Below are 21,736 nucleotides of genomic sequence, written 5' to 3' on the forward strand. Positions count from 1 at the left end.
TGCCCTGTATGGAAATGGTTAAAGAGCAGAATACCCATATCAACCAATTGCAGATCAGCATAGAGTGGGCATATCAGGAAGGCTCATTTCTGATTGGGTAACTTGGGTTACTGCATTGTACATCAGGTGCAGTACAGTGTATTATACTATCAGCTATATATGATTAGGAGGAACTCAGTGGTTCAGCAGTTCTTGTGGAACTACAATTCCCAGCATGTCCTAGCAGCAACTTGACAACCTTAGCTACCGTCTAGAAGAAGAAGGCTGTCCCCTAAATGAAAGGATTGAGCTAGTACAGCCACATTAAAGGAAATATCATGCGTTATGTCTTACCTAATCAGGGAATAAGTCGTCTCTCTGAAATCAACGTGCAAACTTGAGAGTTGAATTCCGCTCTGCTGTCTAGCCTGCCACTTGTTACTCGGAGTGGTGGGTGGGCATCACTTTGTAAGAGGGGGCTTGTGGTTACCAGGGACACCCAGGATTTAAAAAGAAGTTGGTGACCAATCAGAAAAGATGTGAGTGTGTGAGTTTGTATTTGTGTGGGGGACAACAATGTGTTCAGGAGGATGGATGGGAGTGGAGGAGGGTGAGGGGGCACTGTGAAAAGGTCTGGGGGAAAGGTCCTGCAAACCAAAAGCATCAAAGCCGCATTAGAAGAGAAGGCAGGCAGAGATAAGAGAACAACAGAAACTTTCTTGGAAATGGGACAGAAACTACAACAAGCCTAACATGATTTTAAGTGAAAGAATTATCAATAACATTTATTGATTTATGTATTGATTGATTTATTGCATGAAAATGTATTCTGAACGAAAAAGATATTAAAGTATAGCTAAAGGCAAAACTTTTTTTTTAGGTTTGGATAGATTGGAGATGAATTAGAACACCTGTCAGTAGTTTATTGCTGTCTGTGTCCCCGTTGGGGCCATTTCTCATGGGTGTCACACAGGTATCATCAGTTCAGTCTTGTTTTTTGCTAAGAAAAAATTTATGAATACGGATTCAAGTTACATCAGTTTGCACATCTGTCTTCATTTCAGTTCATTTTACATCATTTTTTGCATTCTTTTTTTTTTATTAGTTGTTACAGAAACCAATCATAAGTGACAAAAGTATAAACAAACAATGTTTCTTGCCTAAGGGCCAGTTCACACCAGGATGTGGTGCAGGAAACCCACGTTCTGTGCAAATTTCCCGAACTGCGTTCAAAACGCACTGCAGTTAGCAATGTTAAGTTAAAGTGATACTAAAGTCTTTTTTTTCTAAATAACAAACATGCCATACTTACCTGCTCTTTGTAGTGATTTTGTACAGAGCAGCCAGAATCCTTCTCTTCTTGGGTTTCCCACCAGCGCTCCTGGCCCCTCCCTCCTCTTGGGTGCCCCCATAGCAAGCAGCTTGCTATGGGGGCACCCGAGCAGGTGCACTCCCGAGCCGCAGCTGAATGTGTCCATTTACACACCCAGTCCCTTTCCTAATTGGCTCACTGGCTGTGATTGAAAGCAGTAGGAGCCAATGGCTCCCGCTGCTGTCTCAGCCAATCAGGAGTGAGAGTCCCCGGAGAACCTAGACTCTGAAGGACATCGCTGGATCGGGATGGGGCTCAAGTAAGAGTTAGGGGTGGCTGGGGGGGCTGCTACACAGGTTTTTTTTTACCTTCATGTATACATGACCCTTAAACCCTAAGTAAAAATTCCGTTTGCTAGTCAAGATTCTCCCTAAGAATAATTTACCTCCCTCCCAGCTCAGTTCTGCTCCCTCACCAAATCTCTCTCCTAGCACAAATCCTCTATCCCTAAAATTTCCCCTCTGAGCATAAATCCTCCCCCCTCAATAAATCCCCCTCTCCTAGCACAAATCCCCCCAAATCCCCTCTCCTAGTACTAATCCTCCCCCCAATTTCCGCTCCTAGCACAAATCCCCCAAATCATCTCTACTCCCAAAAATCCTCCCCCCTCTCCAAATCCCCCTCTCCTAGCACACATCCCCCCAAATCCCCTCTCCTAGAACTAATCCTCCCCCCAATTTTCGCTCCTAGCACAAATCCCCCAAATCATCTCTACTCCAAAAATCCTCCCCCCTCCCCAAATCTTCCTAATACAAATCCACCCTCCTAGTACAAATCCCCCTCCAATTCATCCCTCCTAGCACAATAATCCAAATTCCCAACTGCATCCAGGACAGCCACCCCTTCTACCCACCCCTTGTCCTGGTTAGATCCATCAAATTTTTACTATTGGTCCAGCACTATCACACACTCCGGGCATTTTATGATGTTTGGCATTTTTGCTGTGCAGCCAACTTTTTACTCTATGTGAGCTGCCATTTAAAGCAGCATAAAAGTCAATAGGTTGTGTCCCTGTTTCAGAGTTTCAGATTTTCCCTCACTTCCTGTCTGGAGAAACTGTTCTCCCCCGGATAATAAAGGTTCATACACACAGGTGTTTTTGCTTGTATTGCATAGAAACTGAGTGCAAAGAAGGTACATGTGTAACATTCCACTGCCAGCAGCCTGTCAGAATCACAGATCCTCTGCTGGCAGGGTAACAGAGAACCTTGCAGTATCCATTTACAGTGACCCCCGTTATTCCACACAGATGAGCGAAAGCTTACTGCTAGGGCACATAGGAAACAATTTTTTTATTTCTGTCTTGTTCACACCACAATGCTTCCTTAACCACATCAATACCAGGCACTTTTACCCCCTTCCTGCCCAGGCCAATTTTCAGCTTTCAGCGCTGTCGCACTTTGACAATTGCGCGGTTATGCAACACTGTACCCATATGAAATTTTTATCATTTTTTTCACACAAATAGAGCTTTCTTTTGTGGTATTTAATCACCACTGAGTTTTTTTATTTTTTGCTTAATAAAACCAAAAAAAACTGAAATTTTTGAAAAACAAAAACGCACTTTTCTTCGTTTCTGTTATAAAATTTAGCAAATATGTAACATTTCTTCATAAATGTAGGTCAAAATGTATTCTATTACATTTCTTTGGTGAAAATAATAAAAATAATAATTTAATTTGTATTTTTTTCAAATGTTTTTCTATTTTTTATTACATTATTTTTTCTTTTTTTTTTTCAACACTGTGACTAAAGCAATACAATGTTACCATAGTAACATTGAACTGCTCTGGGCAAGTGATCAGGATTTTTCTTTTTTTTTTCTTAACACATGATTGCTAATACCAATGTACTCCATTGATATTTGCAATCATTGTTAATGAATTAAACTGATCCATTCAGTCTTTTGTTGTGACTAGCTATGATTGGGCAAACCTGATCACAGGATACAGATGGGCTGTGAATGGCTCTTTCTGTATCATGTGACTGCTTTGACCAGTCACAGCCAAAAACATAATTGTATACAATGTATGGTATGACAGGAAGCCATCCATTGTATACAATTGACATGTGATCTGCTGAGATTGGTCACATGACACTGGCAACGGGCCGCTGTAGTGATATGTCATTGGCCGGTGACAGATTGCGCTGCTGTGCGGCCCTGCTGCTGCGTGAGCAGCTCGTTTTGACAGGATGTCATATGACACCCAGTCACAAAGATGAGTGTCCCGCCCTGCCATCAATCTGCAATAGGCCGGGCGGGAAGGTGTTAAAATAGATCTATAGGCAAAACCTTTTTTCCAGTTTGGATAGAATAAGGGAGGGTTATAACCCCTGCCATTTTTTTTGCCATCTGTGTCTCACTGTGGGGATTTCCCTTCACTTCCTATACCATAGCTAAAACTGTAAGATCCCCCCTCTATTCCTGTTCTGGTGACAACCCAAAATGTGGGATTTTCTTTGACTTTCACTTTAAATGATAACAATTAACAAGACAAATACTGTAGAGAAGGCAAATCTCCCTTATGGGCTCACAGACAGAATCTTAAGGGCTCACAGACGTGTTTACAGGCGCCAAGCGCTTGGGCATTAATTCATTTAATTGCCCAGAATAAGAATTTATTCTGGCCATTAAAATGAATTAACGTTCAAGCGCTAAACGCCACTAGTGTTAACACATGTTTAGGCGCGTTTAGACGCTTTTAGCCGCATTTTTCTGCCAAAACGCTGCTGCTCCTGAATGCACTGGTCTGGGTTTTTTTTCCTGCTGGTAAACGCTACGAAAAGCTTCTAAAAGTCTATATGTGCATGGACACATAGGATAACATGGAGGGCCGTTTGGAAGCAGTAAAGAAAAGCCTGATGCCCCTAAAAAGTGGCTACAAAGCACCCTTTGCGCATGAGGCCTAAAAGGGAGGGATCACATTAAGCCCTGGTTCACATATATGCGGCTCTGCGGCCACGTTTTGCGTGTGCACGAGAGCTCATTTATTTGAATGGACTCCCGTGCCCCAGGACACACAGAGAAGAAGTCCCTACACTTCTTCTGAAAACGCAGCCCACATGGGAACCTCGGTTCCCAGTACGGTTGCATTTTCCAGTGCGGGCGGTATGCCATTAGAACTAATGGCACCCACCCGCGGGTCTGCATTTCTCTGTGCGGGTGGTGCGGCTGCACGGATTTTCATGCGGATCCGCAGTGGCACCATCCGCACATACAGTTGTGTTCAAAATAAGAGCAGTCAGACATGACTAACTAGTCAGATCAATCACTGTTTTTGGTAGAAATGATATTTCTACATGGCAAATAATTTTCTAGCAGGTGTAGTAGAGTAATAGAAATCCAACAGACCCAACAGTCATGACATGTATGCTGCTGATTCTGTGTAAATGAATCACTAATTGAAAGGGGCATGTTCAAAATAATAACAGTGTGGAGTTCTATTAGTGAGGTTGTTCATTCTTTGAAAAACAGGTGGCAATTATTGCCCTTATTTAAGGAAGGAAGGCAGCAAATGTTGTACATGCTGGTTACAGTGCATTTCTCTCTGAAATTCTGAGGAAAATGGGTCGTTCCAGACATTGTTCAGAAGAACAGCGTACCTTGATTAAAAAGTTGATTGGAGAGGGGAAAAGATATAAAGAAGTGCAGAAAATGATAGGCTGCTCAGCTAAAATGATGGAAAATGCTTTAAAATGGCAACCAAAACCTGAAAGACGTGGAAGAAAGCGAAAAACTACTATTCGAATGGATAGAAGAATAGCCAAAATGGCAAGGACTCAGCCAACAATCAGCTCCAGGAAGATCAAAGAAGGTCTAAAGTTACCTGTGAGTACTGCTACAATTAGAAGCCACCTATGTGAAGCCAAGATATCTGCAAGAAGCCCCCGCAAAGTCCCCCTGTTGAAAAAAAGACATGTGCTGAAGAGGTTACAATTTGCCAAAGAGCACATTGACTGGCCTAAAGAGAAATGGCGCAACATTTTGTGGACTGATGAAAGTAAGATTGTTCTTTTTGGGTCTAGTGGCCGGAGACAGTTTGTCAGACGACCCCCAAACACTGAATTCAAACCACAATACACTGTGAAGACAGTGAAGCATGGTTGCGCAAGCATCATGATAAGGGGATGTTTCTCATACTATGGTGTTGGGCCTATTTATCGCATACCAGGGATCATGGATCAGTTTGAATACATCAGAATACTTGAAGAGGTCATGCTGCCTTATACTGACGAGGAAATGCCCTTGAAATGGGTGTTCCAACAAGACAACGACCCCAAACCCACCAGTAAACGTGCAACATCTTGGTTCCAGACCAACAAGATTGACGTTACGGAGTGGTCAGCCCAATCCCTGGATCTTAATCCAATAGAAAACTTGTGTGGTGACATCAAAAATGCAGTTTCTGAGGCAAAACCAAGAAATAGAGAAGAACTGTGGAATGTAGTCCAATCATCCTGGGCTGGAATACCTGTTCACAGGTGCCAGAAGTTGGTTGACTCCATGCAACACAAATGTACAGCAGTTCTCAGAAACAGTGCTTATACAATGAAATATTAATTAAGTGATTCAAAGGAAAGCAAAATCTTCAAACATTTTTCAGTTTATATAGTGAATGTTTGAGTTTGTAAAGAAGAATACAAACACTGCTATATTTTTGAACAGTCTAATATTCACTTTTCTTCAATTTTTTTTAGAGGAACAACACAAATTTGATATATTTTTCTTTATGTTTTGATTTGGAATAGAATGTGTAGTGTTCCCAATGCATTTGTGTGTATGGAAATAAAAGCTATTAGAAGGATTTTGAGCTTTCTTCACTTTTTTCAACACACTGCTTTTATTTTGAACACAACTGTATGTGAACCAAACCTTAAAAAGGGAACCTTGCATTGAGAACGTTATCAGTGCTCAGTACTGAGATTCACTTTAAGGCCTCTTTATTAGATACAGTGTCTTTTCCTAAGCAGTTGGTTAAATTGATCTTCGCAAACTGTAACTGTGTCAATTAGTTTCATGTGAATATTTGGGAACTTTCGGGGCTTTACTCCAAAAGGTTTGTCATTTTTAGTTCCTAGTGACTTTCAGTGCCTTGCATGACTATTCACATTCCCCCACTTCATGCTTGCCTTTCCAACATCTTCTTCAGATGTATTAATTTTATATGGAACAACCCCTATAGAAAGCATTGCAGAAATATGTCCTATTGGAAAGAATATTCAGTAAAGCAGGAGATGTTGTTGCCCTGATATATGTTAAAATCTGTCTACTACAAGTGTAGAGAAATTAAAGTATATCTAAAATCAACAACAAAAATATAACATATTGCAGCTTACCAGTCCTTAGATGTGCTGGCTGCATTAGCTTTTTTCTACACAACTCCCACTGCCTATGTAATAGAGATGAGAATAAAGAGGAGGTGTTTGTAGTCCAAATTAGAGGAGTAGCTTTGCGTGACAATGTTACTGCTCCATAGATACAGTACAGTGAGTGTTGTCACCCTAGAACAAAAATTGTGTTACTGGCAGGATCTCCAGGTGAAAATAAAGGAAAAAAATCCTTAAAAGTTTAGTTCAACTTTACCAAAAAGTGCCTATGCAGGCAAGGGAAAAGAAAAAACAAAGCAGTTTTGACTAAAGTGTCCATGCTATAGTTGTAGGCTATTTTAGTACCTTCTATAATCTGGTTGAAAAACTCCAAGGGATGGCATCTTCCATCCGGTCTTGTTGCTAGGATGTCTCTAAGACACTCCTAAGAGTTACTGTTCACCCCAGGAGCTTCCCAGCATGTGTGGTCCACTGTGTCCTCTGTTGCAGCATTGCTGAGCTAAGAGCTACTGTGACCGGGAAGAGCGTGTATGCGAAGATGTTTGAATCAGATGGGAGTATCTTAGCAACATCCTAGCAACAACAGGACAGAATAATGCCATCTCTAAGATTTTTTTGGCCAGGCTTTGGGGGTGGGTTTGTAAATGGCCTACATGTATAGCAGGGGCTTTATTTCACTTTGGCCAAAGCTGCACCCACAGAGGCAGTTTTTGAGTAAAAGTGAACTGTCTCTTTCAAAAAGAAAACTGATGCAGCCGCCACATCTAAGAGCTAATAAGTGATAATCCCAGATAAGTGGCAGTTTTCAGTCATCTCTCCGTGATTCAGCTGAACTGGTCCTTTGCAGCCAATGACTGCTGACAATTGCATGCCTGCCTCAGGATCTCAGCACACATTTATTGTATTTCTTGTATTTTTCCTTTTATGCCAGGCAGCTTCCCGTCCTACTTTCTCTGCTGCTAATGTTCTTTCAGTTAATTAGACGCCCCACAGAAAACAAACAAGCCTTTGTTTAGTCTGAACTTCCATACTAATAGCTGCTGGTGATGGCACTTGTATTATGGAGCCCCTCGGTGAAAAGGTCATGGATTTTGTTGGGGAATTTTGATATCTTAACCACTTCAAGTCTGGAAACTTTCACCCCCTTGCAGTCCAGGCCAATTTTTACCTTTCAGCACTATCACATTTTGAGTGATAATTACTCATGCAACACTCATATGAAATTTTTATCCCTTTTTTTTTAGATAGATAGAGCTTTCTTTTGGTGGTATTTGATCACCACTGGGTTTTTTATTTTTTGCTAAATAAATGTAAAAATATTTTGCTTAGTTTTAGTTCTAAAATTTTGCAAATAAATAATTTTTATTCATAAATTTAGACCAGAATGTATTCTGCTACATTCTTGGGGTAAAAATAACTCAAAACAGTGTATATTATTTCGTTTGTGTGAAAGCTATAGAGTCTACAAACTATGGGATATACATTTGAAAATTGTTCAGTTGAGACCCTAAAATGCCGGACACTGGTGTGGCGTATGGAGGTGATCAGGGTGTTAGCATGAGGTATGGCGATGATCAAGACACTGATAGGGCAGTAGTCAAGACACTGGTATGGGGTATGGGGGTGATCAGGATGCTGGTATGGGTATGGCAGTGATCAGGATGCTTGTATGGGGTATGGCAGTGATCAGGATGCTGGTATTGGGTATGGTGGTGATCAGGGCACTGGTATGGTACATGCCGGTGATCGGGGTGCTGGTATGGCGTATGGCAGTGATCAGGGTGTTGGTTTTGGATATGGCAGTGATCAGGACACTGGTATGGTGGTGATCAGGACATTAGTATGGTGTATGGGGGTATTTTTGTGCACACTGGGACAGGTGATGGGCTGGCTGCATGTTTTATTATGTATATACTGGGGCAGTGATCAGAGACACTAGAGTGGCTGGAACTGTGGTCTATGAGAGTACAAGCAGCCTCACAGGCTGAGAGCAGAGAGAAGCGATTTTTACTTTCACTTTCCATTGTTTACTATTTGAGTGCTGTGATTGGTCACAACAGTCACATGGTAAAACACCATGTGATCGCCTGGACACAGCAGTGAAGTGATCCAGGGTGTGCTCTCTGTGAGCAGTGCAGAAGCCATCGATATGGGCTGCCGTATAGGTATGTTAGCCCGCGTCGGCAAAGCTTCCCATCCGCTGTCTATGTGCAATGGGCAGACGGGAAGAGGTAAAAGTGAATATACACTGACCTCTTTATTAGGTTCACCTTGCCAGTGCCAAGAAAATATCCCCACACCATTACACACCACCAGCCTGAAGCATTGATACAAGGCAGGATGCATCCATGCTTTCATGTTGTTTACGTCAAATTCTGACCCTACCATCTGAATGTCACAATTGAGACTCATCAGAACAGGCAAGGTTTTCCCAATGTTCTATTATCCAATTTTGGGGAGCCTGAACGAATTGTAGCCTCCGTTTCCTGTTCTCAGCTGACAGGAGTGGCACCCGGTGTGGTCTTCTGCTGCTGTAGCCCATCAGCTTCAAGGTTCGACGTGTTGTGCATTCAGAGATGGTATTCTGTATACCTTGGTTGTAACGAGTGGTTATTTGAGTTACTATTGCTTTTCTATCATCTCGAACCAGTCTGCCCCTTCTTCTCTGACCTCTGATATCAACAAGGCATTTTCAGCCACACAACCGTGGTTTTGCATGAAAATTCCAGTAGATCAACAGTTTTTTAAATACTCAGACCAGTCCGGCTGGCACCAGCAACCATGCCATAATCAAAGTCACTTAAATTCCCTTTCTTCCCCATTGTGATCCTTGGTTTGAACTTCTGTAAGTCATCTTCACCAAGTCTAGATGCCTAAATGCATTGAGTTGCTGCCATGTGATTGACTGATTAGCAATTTGTGTTGCCAAGTAATTGAACAGGTGTACCTAATAAAGTGGCCATGTGCTTCTCACAACCTGTTTTATCCTCTGAAAGAATGCAGTATTGAGCTGCAAACACAAATATTACATGCAGTTACAGTATAGCCACATTCACTTAAATGAAAATGGTGCTGTGCAACAAATGTAATATACGGTATATTTTTTGCTGCAGCATGTGTACCACCCCATCCATTTTACATCCATGCAGGTGTGAATCCCCAAACCCAGACATTGTGCACTTGTATACACGCACCCATATGGATGTCAGATTGGGAGTAGCTGCTATGTCGATGCAGCTTTTGCATCCCGATTGACATGAATGGGACAGCCTGAACAAGGATGCACAGAACACCTGTGCATCCCTGCATGAGCAAACATGGCCCTCACACTCTTAAGTACGCTGGTGTGTACGAGGCCTACAGGGTTCAAAGATGGATCAACCTGTGTCTCACTGATGTGATTTAAAATTGTACTCCACCATAAGCAAATACTGTCTAAATAGAAGAGTCATGTGCATTCTTCTTTGAATATTGGTTTACTTTGTATATTTCTTCCAGATCTGTGTATTATTCCAGTGTGAAACTTTGCCTCTGTGAAAATTTCAATTTGTGTGCAATGTATCAATGAAAAAGTCATAGATGTCCTCCTAGATTGTAATCTCTAACGAGCAGGGCCCTCTGTTTCCTCTTGTACCAAATTGTATTGTAACTGTAATGTCTACCTTCATTTTGTAAAGTGCTGCGCAAACTGTTGGCGCTATATAAACCCTGTATAATAATAATATAATAATAGTTACAGTAAATGAGTGCCTTGGCTGTGCTCCTCTGCTATATGAACATGGTGATTAGGCAGTCTATGGGGAGATTCTGTATATACTCTATATGTCCCATTGTATTCTAAAATCAGCAGAGAATGTTTTTTACAGCAAAGTGGCAAATTCTTTTTTTAATCTTGTTATATTTCAAAAGGTGTACATGAACAAGACATTTTTTTTATTGCCTGGTAAGAGCAAGGTGGTAATTTTACAACTTTCTGTATAATTTTGTATTTAGATTTAAGTCCAACTAAAGAACCTATTCTTTAGCCAGCCAACCTATTCTTTAGTCCAGCCAGGTAGGTACTATGGCAGCCTATACATGTCAGTTTTTTTCATTCAAATTGTAGGTTGAATGAAAAAAAAAAAAAGCTGATTCCCTCATCCACACATTCGATGTGCCATTGTGTTTCAATGGTGGGGAGCCTTCCCCGTCATCAGAATACAATGATCAGTGTTGCTGGCTATAGCTGGTGACACTGATCGATCAGGAAAAACCCAACAGGCTGATTGTACACAAGTCGATCGATAAATAAACCTCTGTACAACCAGCCTGCCCATACATTTATTGAAATTCGGCTGGTCCCTGCTGGACAAGCAGAATTTTGATACATGTATGGTCAGCTTTAGAAACAAAGAAAAGTGACAGCAGTAAAAGACGGAGTGCTCCATCGAGTCTTCACGTTTTTTTTTTTCTCTTTGTTTAAGTTTATTTTATTAGCTTTTTTGTCTGAGTATAGATCTACTGTCCCAAGTATGTTTGACGCTATTTACTGTTGACTGGCTCACTACCTCTGCTGGTAGTCTATTCCAAACATCAACTACCCTTTCAGTAAAATAATACTTTCCATGATTACTTTTATGGGCAGTTCACACTACATGCATTTTAGTTGCTTCATCCAAAACACACAGAAACTAGGTTTTATGGTTGTCAATGTCATACTTCACATCAGTGCTTGCAGTTCCAGTGCGTTCCAGTTGTAGAAGAAAAGTAGAACATGCTGAATTTTTCCTGCACAGAACTGCACTGGAACACAGTAAAATGCATCAAAAAAGCACCAGAATGCCCTGGAACGCACAAAAACACACAAAAAACACGCACTGGAGCGCACATGTCCCAATTTAAATTGAAGAAAAAATTAACTGGAATGCATCAAAAACAGACTGGAATGTGTCAAAAAAGCATAAAAAAAGGTACCTGAACACGTCACAAATGTGCATGCAGAAATGCATCCGGAATGCATCTGTTTGAGGTCACGTCCCTATGTTCTTGATCCGGGTTTCATATTGAAAATACTGCCCTCCTGAGCCTTATTCACCCCTATTTAAAGGTTTCAATCATGTCTCCCCTTTCCCTTCTTTCCTCCAGGCTGTACATGTTATTTACATTTATAATTACACTTACATTCACATTGAAACATATGTGGCCAGCATCACAGGGCAGGTAATTTGTCCCTTCACCCATAGTTGCAAACCTCATAGCCTTAGGCCCCCTTCACACATGAGCATTTTGAAGCTTGAACACAGGACACTAGGATTTCTATTATATTCAATGGGGACTGTTCACACCTGAGCATAGTGTTGCTTGACGCTTATCACTCTAACACCCCAGTCACATCAGGTGCGACTTGGCATGCGATATGCATGCCATGCGACTTGCAAATCATATGCAAATTCGTATCCTATTGTCCACAATTACAGCGGTCAAATTGGTCGGAGCCGCACTGATTTCTAAAGTAGTACATGCAGTGGTTTATTTAGGTTTTATGCTGCCCCAGGCAACACAAAAATTGCCCCCCCCCCCCTGCAAAAAGAGCCTGACATTGACCACCCCTGCCCTCCACCCGAGCCTTCCACTACCACTGCCCCTTATACACCAGCCACCATCCCCCATAGCGAGAGAGAAAAAGACACTCACCTTCACAGCTCTGGGCATCCCCAGGAACGAGAGTAACGAGAGTCGGGCTGTGCATACACTGTCATGAAACCCACAGCATCTGTGAGAACCCACCAGGTCCCTATGCCGCGTGTGTCCCTTCTTCCATCCCTTCTTCCAAGGGGCAGTGCTGCCCCCCCTGAAAAATGCCACCCTAGGCAAATGCCTTGTTTGCCTTGTGGTAAATACACCCGAGTACATGAACTACTTTTTGTGCGATTTGCATAGACATCTGTGTTAGATGCCTTACAAATCGCACCTGAAATTGGCATGTCCCCCGACTTTGAAATCGTGTGACTTCATTGTAAGTCTCACGATCTCAAATTTGGGCTTGATGTGAAGTAGAACTTGAAGTAGAACTTTGTACTAAAAAGTAAAAATGGGCAAACAGGCATGATTTTTAATGCAAAAGAGACGTGCTTTGTCTTTTCTACATTAAAGTTACTTAACTGTCTAGAACCCCCCCCCCCCCATACAGTGAGCTGCACGTGCACAGCTCATTGTAAAAATTTTGCAATCCTGAAGCTGACATAATCTCGGCCCAGCCAATGACAGCGGCTGATGATCAAGACCCGGAAGACACGAAGATGGCCCAAAGATTTCAGCTCCAGAATGTTGTATTGCTGGACTGAATGTGAGTATAGTTTAACGGGAGAGCCTAAAAACACGTTTTCATGCCTAGTAGCTACCTTTCCGTTGGCTAAAATTTTTTACAAAATGCTTAAGCCCGTAAACATGCGTACAAATGTGCAAAAACACTTGTAAAAACTCTAAAAAAACACATGAAAACGACTAAAGATACTCAGCTCATGTGACTAGGCCTCATTCCTTTTTGTTTCAATACACTGCATTTTACATACACAGATGACAAATCTCTTTACTCTGAACAAGCAAGATTTGAACCTCCTATACACATTCAGAGCTCCAGGGCCTGCTCAAACTTTTCTCACATCTAGTCAATACATCACTGCACAAACATTGCTGTGCATTTTTTCATGTGTTTCCGTGCCTTGAGCTTATAGGCTGCCTACCGCATCTAAATCAAATCAAAGGAGGATATAAAATATTTTTCAAATCGGTTTTTAGCTCCAATGCACTGAGTTGGCACAAAGTTAGATGTCCATAATCAGGTCCATAGCCCCACAAGGAAGGGGGGGGGAGTGGAGAAGCAAAGAGTAGGGGGAGGGGGAAAGGGGGAAACAGGGACCACTTGTTGGATCCAGTAGGAAGTCCACGGGGGGACCAAAAAGTGGTTAGTACCTCAAGGCAGCCTCCAAAGTAGAGTAGAAGCAGGTCTCCAATGTCACATGTAAAAAAGGAATAAAAGAATTCGCCGCTGAGTGCAGACCGTTAGATTCCAAAATTGTAAAAAATCGTGTGAATGGACACTCACATTGTGAAAGATAAAATAAGGCACATCTGAAGTCCAATAGAATTACATCCAGGAGTGGTTGGCATCTGCTGCGGGTCAGGGCATCCAATTCTTAGGTCCAGAAGCCAGCTAACAGATGAAGTGGGACCAGAAGGCCACTGTGCGCTACGGTGGAACACAGATGGAGCGCAGCGTATGGCGTCACCGGAATTGACACAATACAGTGTAAAGCCTGCCATACGTGGATTAAAATTTGATGCATGTATGGACAGACTGATTGCACAGAACATGATCTACCAGTCAACTTTTGCACAACCAGCCTGTCAGTTTTCTCTGCTCAATCAACACTGCCAGCTATAGCTGAGTGTGCTGATCAGTTTATTCTGACTGCAGGGAAGTCTCCCCACTATCAGAATACTACAGCTCAGCTGGGAGGATTCCCTTATACATATGGAGTGTATGGATGGGAATGTTGCACTGCATCTGCACCAAAAAGGTGCAGGACTCTTTTTTTGGTCCACATTAGAATCGGATTGCATGGGTATTCACACCCATGAAATGCTATTCTGCACATCGCACTGCATTTTGCCGACCGATTTCGGGGTGTTGTTAACTTAACATCCACACCCACAGCAGTTCGCATGAATGGGGTGTGATTGTGATGTGCAGAATTCGAACAGAAAACGTTGCAAATTCTGCATCGCATCAGTGTGAATCCGGACTCAGTCTAGTTAGGTGCTGCTCCAGTTGGGACGGATAGAGTTAGTCGTTTTTCTCCGCTCTTTTCTTCACGGGCTTTTTGGATTAAACCCACTGGTCCTGCGGATATAAAAAGGGACAGAGTTCGGATCCAGATCGAGAGAGTTATTGCTGTCCTACTTCTATCATTGTTCTCATTGCTGATGTTGTTGTCTGTCCCTCCAGTCTGCTGAACCATACTGAGTTCAGAGACCCTGACGAAGATTGCCTGGGGTTGGAAGCCTGCCACTATGTAGGAGGATTCCTGGAACCTGCCGTCTGCTCTGAAGAACACCAGCTGTTGGATACTGCCAAGATGGATTTGACCTGTGCAGGTATGCTGGGGCAGCCACAAGCCTAGTTAGGGACTAGGGACATTAGGGAAAGACTGTTGCCTTTGTTTGACTGTCATGCCAAATTATTTAAGTAAAGCTTTTGAAAGTTTGTCCTTGCCAGGTCTGAAGTTACTAAAGAGCTGTAATGCAAGTAACTTGGACATTTACATAGAGTCTGCAGCGTGGGCAGTAAAGCACATTGGGGTATGAAGACAGCACTGCAAGAGTTAACATGGTATGGAGTAAAACAAGTGGTTACCAAGGGAACAAAAGTTTCACCTGCAGGCTGTAGTAAGTGTGGGCCTTAGGTAGGTGGGATAACCTCTAGCAGGAGGGAGTTGTTGTCAGCACTCTCTGTGAGCGGTCCATCTCCCATATCAACAGGAGCAGATAAGCACCACAGAGGTCTCCAGCCTGGGCACAGGTACAGCAGAAGAAGAGTTAAGTGCACGCATGGAATCCATGCTAGATACATGGTGGGATTCCATTCTGTTACTGGGAGTGAGGCAGTGGAGATGCGCTGGACGGGTGGAGAGTGCAAAGGCTATGCATGTCCCTCCTAAATGCAATGAGTGAAGTAGTAGTGTAAATTAATGTCAAGAAACATTAATATAGAGTTCAGTCGTCTGTTAGGCAAAGGTGCCCCAAGTGTAAAGCAAGTGACCCTGTTCAAGGTGCCTAGCATAGCCCAGAACAACCCACCCCAGGGTAGTGACCCACAATTGGTGCCCAACAAGGAGGGAAACATGGAGGGAGTGTCACCCACCTGTCCATTCACACTGGATGATCAAAAAAACTTGTCTATGACTTGATAAAGATGTGATGAATGCAATATGAATGCAACAAGTCCTACTGGTTCATGCACCACTTGAAGGCCTTGTTCTCACCATACAGTCATGGCCGAAATTGTTGGCACCCTTGATATTTCTCCAGGAAATCATGTATTTCTCACGAAACGTATTGCATTAACACATGTTTTGCTATACACATGTTTATTCCCTTTGTGTGTATTGGGACAAAACAAAAAAAGGGAGGAAAGAAAGCAAATTCGACATAATGTCACACAAACCTCCAAAAATGGGCTGGACAAAAGTATTGGCACCCTTTCACAACTGCGGATAAATAAGAATGTTACAAGCATGTGATGCTCCTGTAAACTCACCTGGGGCAAGTAACAGGTGTGGGCAATATAGAAATCACACCTGAAAGCAGATAAAAAGGAGAGACGTTCACTTAACCTTTGCATTGTGTGTCTGTCTGTGCCACACTAAGCATGGACAACAGAAAGAGGAGACGAGAACTGTCTGAGGACCTGAGAACCAAAATTGTGGCAAAATATCAACAATCTCAAGGTTACAAGTCCATCTCCAGAGAACTAGATTTGCCTTTGTCCACAGTGCGCAACATTATCAAGAAGTTTGCAACCCATGGCACTGTAGCTAATCTCCCTGGTCGTGGACGGATGAGGAAAATTGATGAAAGATTGCAACGCAGAATAGTCCGGATGGTGGATAAGCAGCCCCAAACATGTTCCAAAGACATTCAAGCTGTCCTGCAGGCTCAGGGAGCATCAGTGTCAGCGCGAACTATCCGTCGACATTTAAATGAAATGAAACGCTATGGCAGGAGACCCAGGAGGACCCCACTGCTGACACAGAGACATAAAAAAGCAAGACTACAGTTTGCCAAAATGTACTTGAGTAAGCCAAAAGCCTTCTGGGAAAACGTCTTGTGGACAGATGAGACCAAGATAGAGCTTTTCGGTAAAGCACATCATTCTACTGTTTACCGAAAACGGAATGAGGCCTACAAAGAACAAAACACAGTACCTACGGTAAAATATGGTGGAGGTTCAATGATGTTTTGGGGTTGTTTTGCTGCCTCTGGCACTGGGTGCCTTGACTGTGTGCAAGGCATCATGAAATCTGAGGATTACCAAAGGATTTTGGGTCGCACTGTAGGGCCCAGTGTCAGAAAGCTGGGTTTGCGTCCAAGATCCTGGGTCTTCCAGCAGGACAATGACCCCAAACATACGTCAAAAAGCACTCAGAAATGGATGGCAAAGAAGCGCTGGAGAGTTCTGAAGTGGCCAGCAATGAGCCCAGATCTAAATCCCATTGAACACCTGTGGAGAGATCTTAAAATTGCTGTTGGGAAAAGGTGTCCTTCCAATAAGAGAGACCTGGAGCTGTTTGCAAAGGAAGAGTGGTCCAAAATTCCGGGTGAGAGGTGTCAGAAGCTTATTGATGGTTATAGGAAGCGACTGATTTCAGTTATGTTTTCCAAAGGGTGTGCAACCAAATATTAAGTTAAGGGTGCCAATACTTTTGTCCAGCCCATTTTTGGGGTTTTGTGTGACATTATGTCATATTTGCTTTTCTGCCTCTGTTTTATATTTGTTCCAATACATACAAAGGGAATAAACATGTGTATAGCAAAACATGTGTTAATGCAATACCTTTTTTGTGTGAAATACTTGATTTTCAGGAAAAATATCAAGGGTGCCAACAATTTCGGCCATGACTGTATGTGCAGAAAAAACGATGGAAAATGATGCGCAGATGAGCCTTTGTATTCTGACCGTGGGGAGACTTCCCCTACGTCATAATAAACTGATGAGTGTTGCAGGCTATAGCTGGCAACTCTGATCAAGTAGGGAAAATCCAAGAAGGTGGCTGTATTGAAGTCGATCGGTAGATCGACCTCTGTACAACCACAGTTCCCATACATGGCCTTTGCTGAACTGCTCAAATTGTGATCCATTATGGACAGCTATACTCTGTTACCTTACTGTATGTGTTTAAAGTGTATCTCTAGGCAATTTTTAGATAGAAGAGAAGTGGGTAGTGGGGAAGGGATAGACCCTCTATTATGTTTTGATTTCTCTCTGTGTCCCCATTGGAAGGTTCTCCCCTCTGTTTGTACTTATGACCTTTTTTATAGCAAAAAAAAAGGGATGAGAAGAAACCCAAAATTCTAGAGTTATTTCCGGAATAAGGAGAAGGGGAAATCTTTTAATGGAAACACCTGTTTCAGGGACAACTGTCTAAGAGTGGAATTCCATTTAGTTGGAGAGATTTTCTTTAACTTTCTCTTTGCATCTTTGGGATAGGAAGCAAAGGGAAATGTTTCCAATGGTACATAAAAAAATAACAGCTATGGCTAAACATACACTTTATTGTATTAATAATGTGCTGATTCCACTGGTCATGGAATTCACAACTCGCTATATGATAAAAACTGCCGCCTGTGTTGACATAGTGTTCATAAGGGAAAAACAGGTTCATCTCTTATTCCTGTTCTTTGTACACTGTAGTCAGATTCTGTCATGTGCTCATCCCCAGACCTTATTTACAAATGACTGGCTGAGTAAGTTCATAATGTTCCCACAGTAATAAGTTAGAGTTGTCCTAGAAAGACAAATATTGCTGAGAAGAAACTGGTTGCAACATCGATCTCTCTGTGGGCTCAGTGATCAGCCATCTAACTGGGCCTGGCAAGTGAAATGAATGTTAAAAATTGGTATAGTGATGAGAATATTATTATTATTATTATTATTATTAATTGTATTATTGTTATTGCTATTAGCAATAATAAAATGAATATTATTATTATTAATAGCAGGGACTGTCAAGTGAAATGTTATAAATGAATATATTGCAGAGTATACTATTATTAATTGTATTATTATTATTATTAATAATAAACACTTCTGGTATTGCTACTTTTACTAATGGGGAAGTGTTAGATTTAGAGGGACTTGACTAACAAATTGAAGCTGAACCCCAGGTAACAATTTTTAAGCCGGGGTTATAGCAGGGGTGCTGAACCGGTGACCCTCTGATGTGACCCATGACCTCAATGGTGGGTCAGCAAGCCCAAATCATGGGTTACTAACCCACCATCCCAAAGAATCAGAGTGGATGTAGCCAGCATTGGAGAAAACAGGTGGCTCTGGAGGAATCAGGAGCTGCATAAACCAATGCTTCCTCTTGTCCCAGGGAAAATGCATTTGGTGTCACTCCCACTTGTACAGGGAATTTGCTAACAGCCTAGCAATGCCAGCAATAGCTGAAAGACAAAAAGGTCAATTTATTATACATCACATAGTTTAGCAATGGGCATAATATTTATTAAACATAACATAGTTCTGCTATGGGTAATTAGCAAAAAAGGGTGATTAGGCTGCTTTCACACTGATTTGTAGGTGCAGCGCAGTGCACCTGCGACTTTCCTGTGCGTTAGGTGCGCTCTCTAAAAGCACACCAATACTCCTGAATGTGGGAGTTTTTGTACGCTTTTTAATAGTGCACCACACCTGCAAGATATAACAGTGAGTAAACATCCAACGGGGATCAATCCCACAGAAAATGATTATCCTGTTAGTGGTTTAAAATCTTCATTATGCTATTGAAAGTAAAAAATTCAGAATTTGAAACCATTCCATTTTATAAGTGACCCTCGCTCTTCAAAAGATTGTGCACCCCTGCATTATAACAGCAGTTTCTTTTTTTTTAATTGTAGCTGACCATTGTAAGCAATCTGTCAGTGTTAAATGGTGTGAATCAACCCTCCTAACTGCTACCTTTGCAAGACAGCTTTGTCTGTTAGAGAAAGTTAAAAAATAACAGTCACCTTAAGCAGTTACAGCAACAGTTATTTTTCCTTTTGGGATAAAGGTTTTCTATAAATGAATAAAAGCTTACCATTGTAAACCACCCTGTCAGTGTTAAATGGTTTGTCTTAACCCTGTAACTACCACTTTTCCTACACAGCTTAAGCTGTTAAAGGGCACTGAAAAGTAACAGACTTCTGGCAGAATTAACAGGTGAAAATAGATGAAAAAGCTATTTGTAAAGTGGAACTAAGCCCATCAATTTAACTGTTTAAAATACAGCCACATTCCTGTCACATTTGCTTGTGCTCTCAACCAAACTGTCAAACCATCAAATGGCTGGTGACACATGTGCAGCACCATAGCAATTGCAGATAAACAGAGGCTAAAATGGCAATCTCCTTGGCTAAAAAGGATAGGAGGGTTTTGTTCCACTTTAAGCATTGGTAAACTGCAAATTTCTTTTTTTGTCCTATTTATTTATTACTTATATAGCGCTGTCAATATGTGCAGCTCTTTAAATATATATTGTGCATGATCAGTTCCTGCCCTCAAGGAGCGTACAATGTAAGGTCCCTGACTCACATTCATACATACTAGGGCCAATGTCTTTGGGTTTAATTTAAGTGAACTTTAAAGAATATGTTACCCCAACATTTCATATCCCTGATATGTGCCTGATGTACGAAGTATCATGTATGAAAAAGTATCCTGTTCTCTTTGTATTGCTTCCTTTGTGTGAAATACCTGATGAACCTGCCAGTCGCCCTGCTTTTCAATTTTAAGCTGAAAACGCCAGGCAAAGAAGCACATCCATCCCACCATCCCAGTGTGGTCAGTTTTCTGGCTGTGGTAGGAGAACAGCCTGCCTGTTCTTCAGTGATCAGACTTGTGCTGCTTTAATGGATCTCTGACTCCCTGCATACACGGCACAAGGGACAGAGCTTCTACAGGACATTGTCATTGCAATGTGTCTACAGTAGCATGACAACTAATACAACCCCACAAATGACACTCTCTTTGACGGTGAACTCACACTGGGCACAGGTTCAATTGTGCCCTTCCTCCACTGGTATGCACCAAGGCCATCTTTAATATTGATTGGACTCTGGGCAAACATTTTCTTGCCCCCCCCCCCCCAGCTCGCCAACACAAACACCCAACCCCCCCAGCATACAGTTTTGCTTTCCACCTGCTCAGAGCCATTCAATAAAAAGCAGCTAGACTCAAAATCAGTTTACTGCAGCAGATCAGGCAGCAATTGTGATTGGTTGCCAGAAGTCACAGTATATCATGACCACTCACAGACTGGTTGCTACAGGTTACAGCACACATTATGGTTCACTGATTAGTTGCTAGAGATTACAACATATAATTTATGCTTATTGATTGGTGCTATAGATTACTCCACATCATTAACACTCACTGATTGGTTGCTGGAGCTTACTTCACATCATTACCGCTCACTGATTGGTTTCTGGAGCTTACTGCTCACCCATTGGTTGCAAGAGGTTACCGCACATCATTACTGCTCACCATTGTTTGCAAGAGGTTACTGCACATCCTTATCACTCACTATTTGGTTGCTAGAGCTTACTGCACATCATTACTGCTCACTGGTTGCTAAAGGTTGCTGCAATCCTTACCACTTAGTGATCAGTTGCTAGAGGTTACTGCATATTATTACTGCTCACTGATTGGTTGCTAGAGGTTACTGCACATCCTCTACCACTCACTGGTTGCTGGAGCATACTTCACATCATTACCACTCACTGATTGGTTTCTGTAGCTTACTGCTCCCCCATTGGTTGCTAGAGGTTACTGCACATCATTACTGCTCACCATTGGTTGTTAGAGGTTACTGCACATCCTTATCGCTCACTATTTGGTTGCTAGCGCTTACTGAACATCATTACTGCTTACTGATTGGTTGCTAGAGTTTACTGCACATCCTCACCACTTAGTGATTGGTTGCTAGAGGTTACTGCACATTATTACTGCTCACTGATTGGTTGCTAGAGGTTACTGCACATCCTTACCACTCACTGATTGTTTGCCAGGGTTACAGCACATCATTACCACTCATCAATTGGTTGCTAGAGGTTACTGCACATCACTACTGCTAACTGATTGGTTGCTAGATAGAGTATGCTACAAACACAAAGAAATCCCCTTGTTAGAGTAGAAGTGTTGCATTGCAGCAGATTTTGACCTGTGGCAGAAAAGATAGGGTTAATGAAGCCGGCCAGGATTATATTCAAACAAGCAGAGAGGCAGAGATGAGTGATAGTTTAGTGGCTAAAGCA

At 42.1% G+C, this 21,736-nt stretch overlaps 2 protein-coding genes across 2 annotated transcripts in view; one reads left to right on the plus strand and one right to left on the minus strand.

The window, feature by feature from the left end:
- The window catches only part of RASSF7 (Ras association domain family member 7), a 106,349-nt gene extending 105,892 nt beyond the window's left edge, over positions 1 to 457 (minus strand). Inside the window, exon 1 of the mRNA XM_089653592.1 lies at positions 334 to 457. The gene's annotated coding sequence lies outside the window, so the exon portion shown is untranslated. The remainder of the gene's footprint in view (positions 1 to 333) is intronic.
- The window catches only part of LMNTD2 (lamin tail domain containing 2), a 138,586-nt gene that overhangs the window by 13,659 nt on the left and 103,191 nt on the right, over positions 1 to 21,736 (plus strand). The window lies entirely within an intron of this gene.

Source organism: Staurois parvus, unplaced genomic scaffold (genome assembly GCF_062004578.1).
Source record: "Staurois parvus isolate SC_StPar_1 unplaced genomic scaffold, SC_StPar_1.0 ptg000715l, whole genome shotgun sequence".
NCBI classification, from domain to species: Eukaryota; Metazoa; Chordata; class Amphibia; order Anura; family Ranidae; genus Staurois; species Staurois parvus.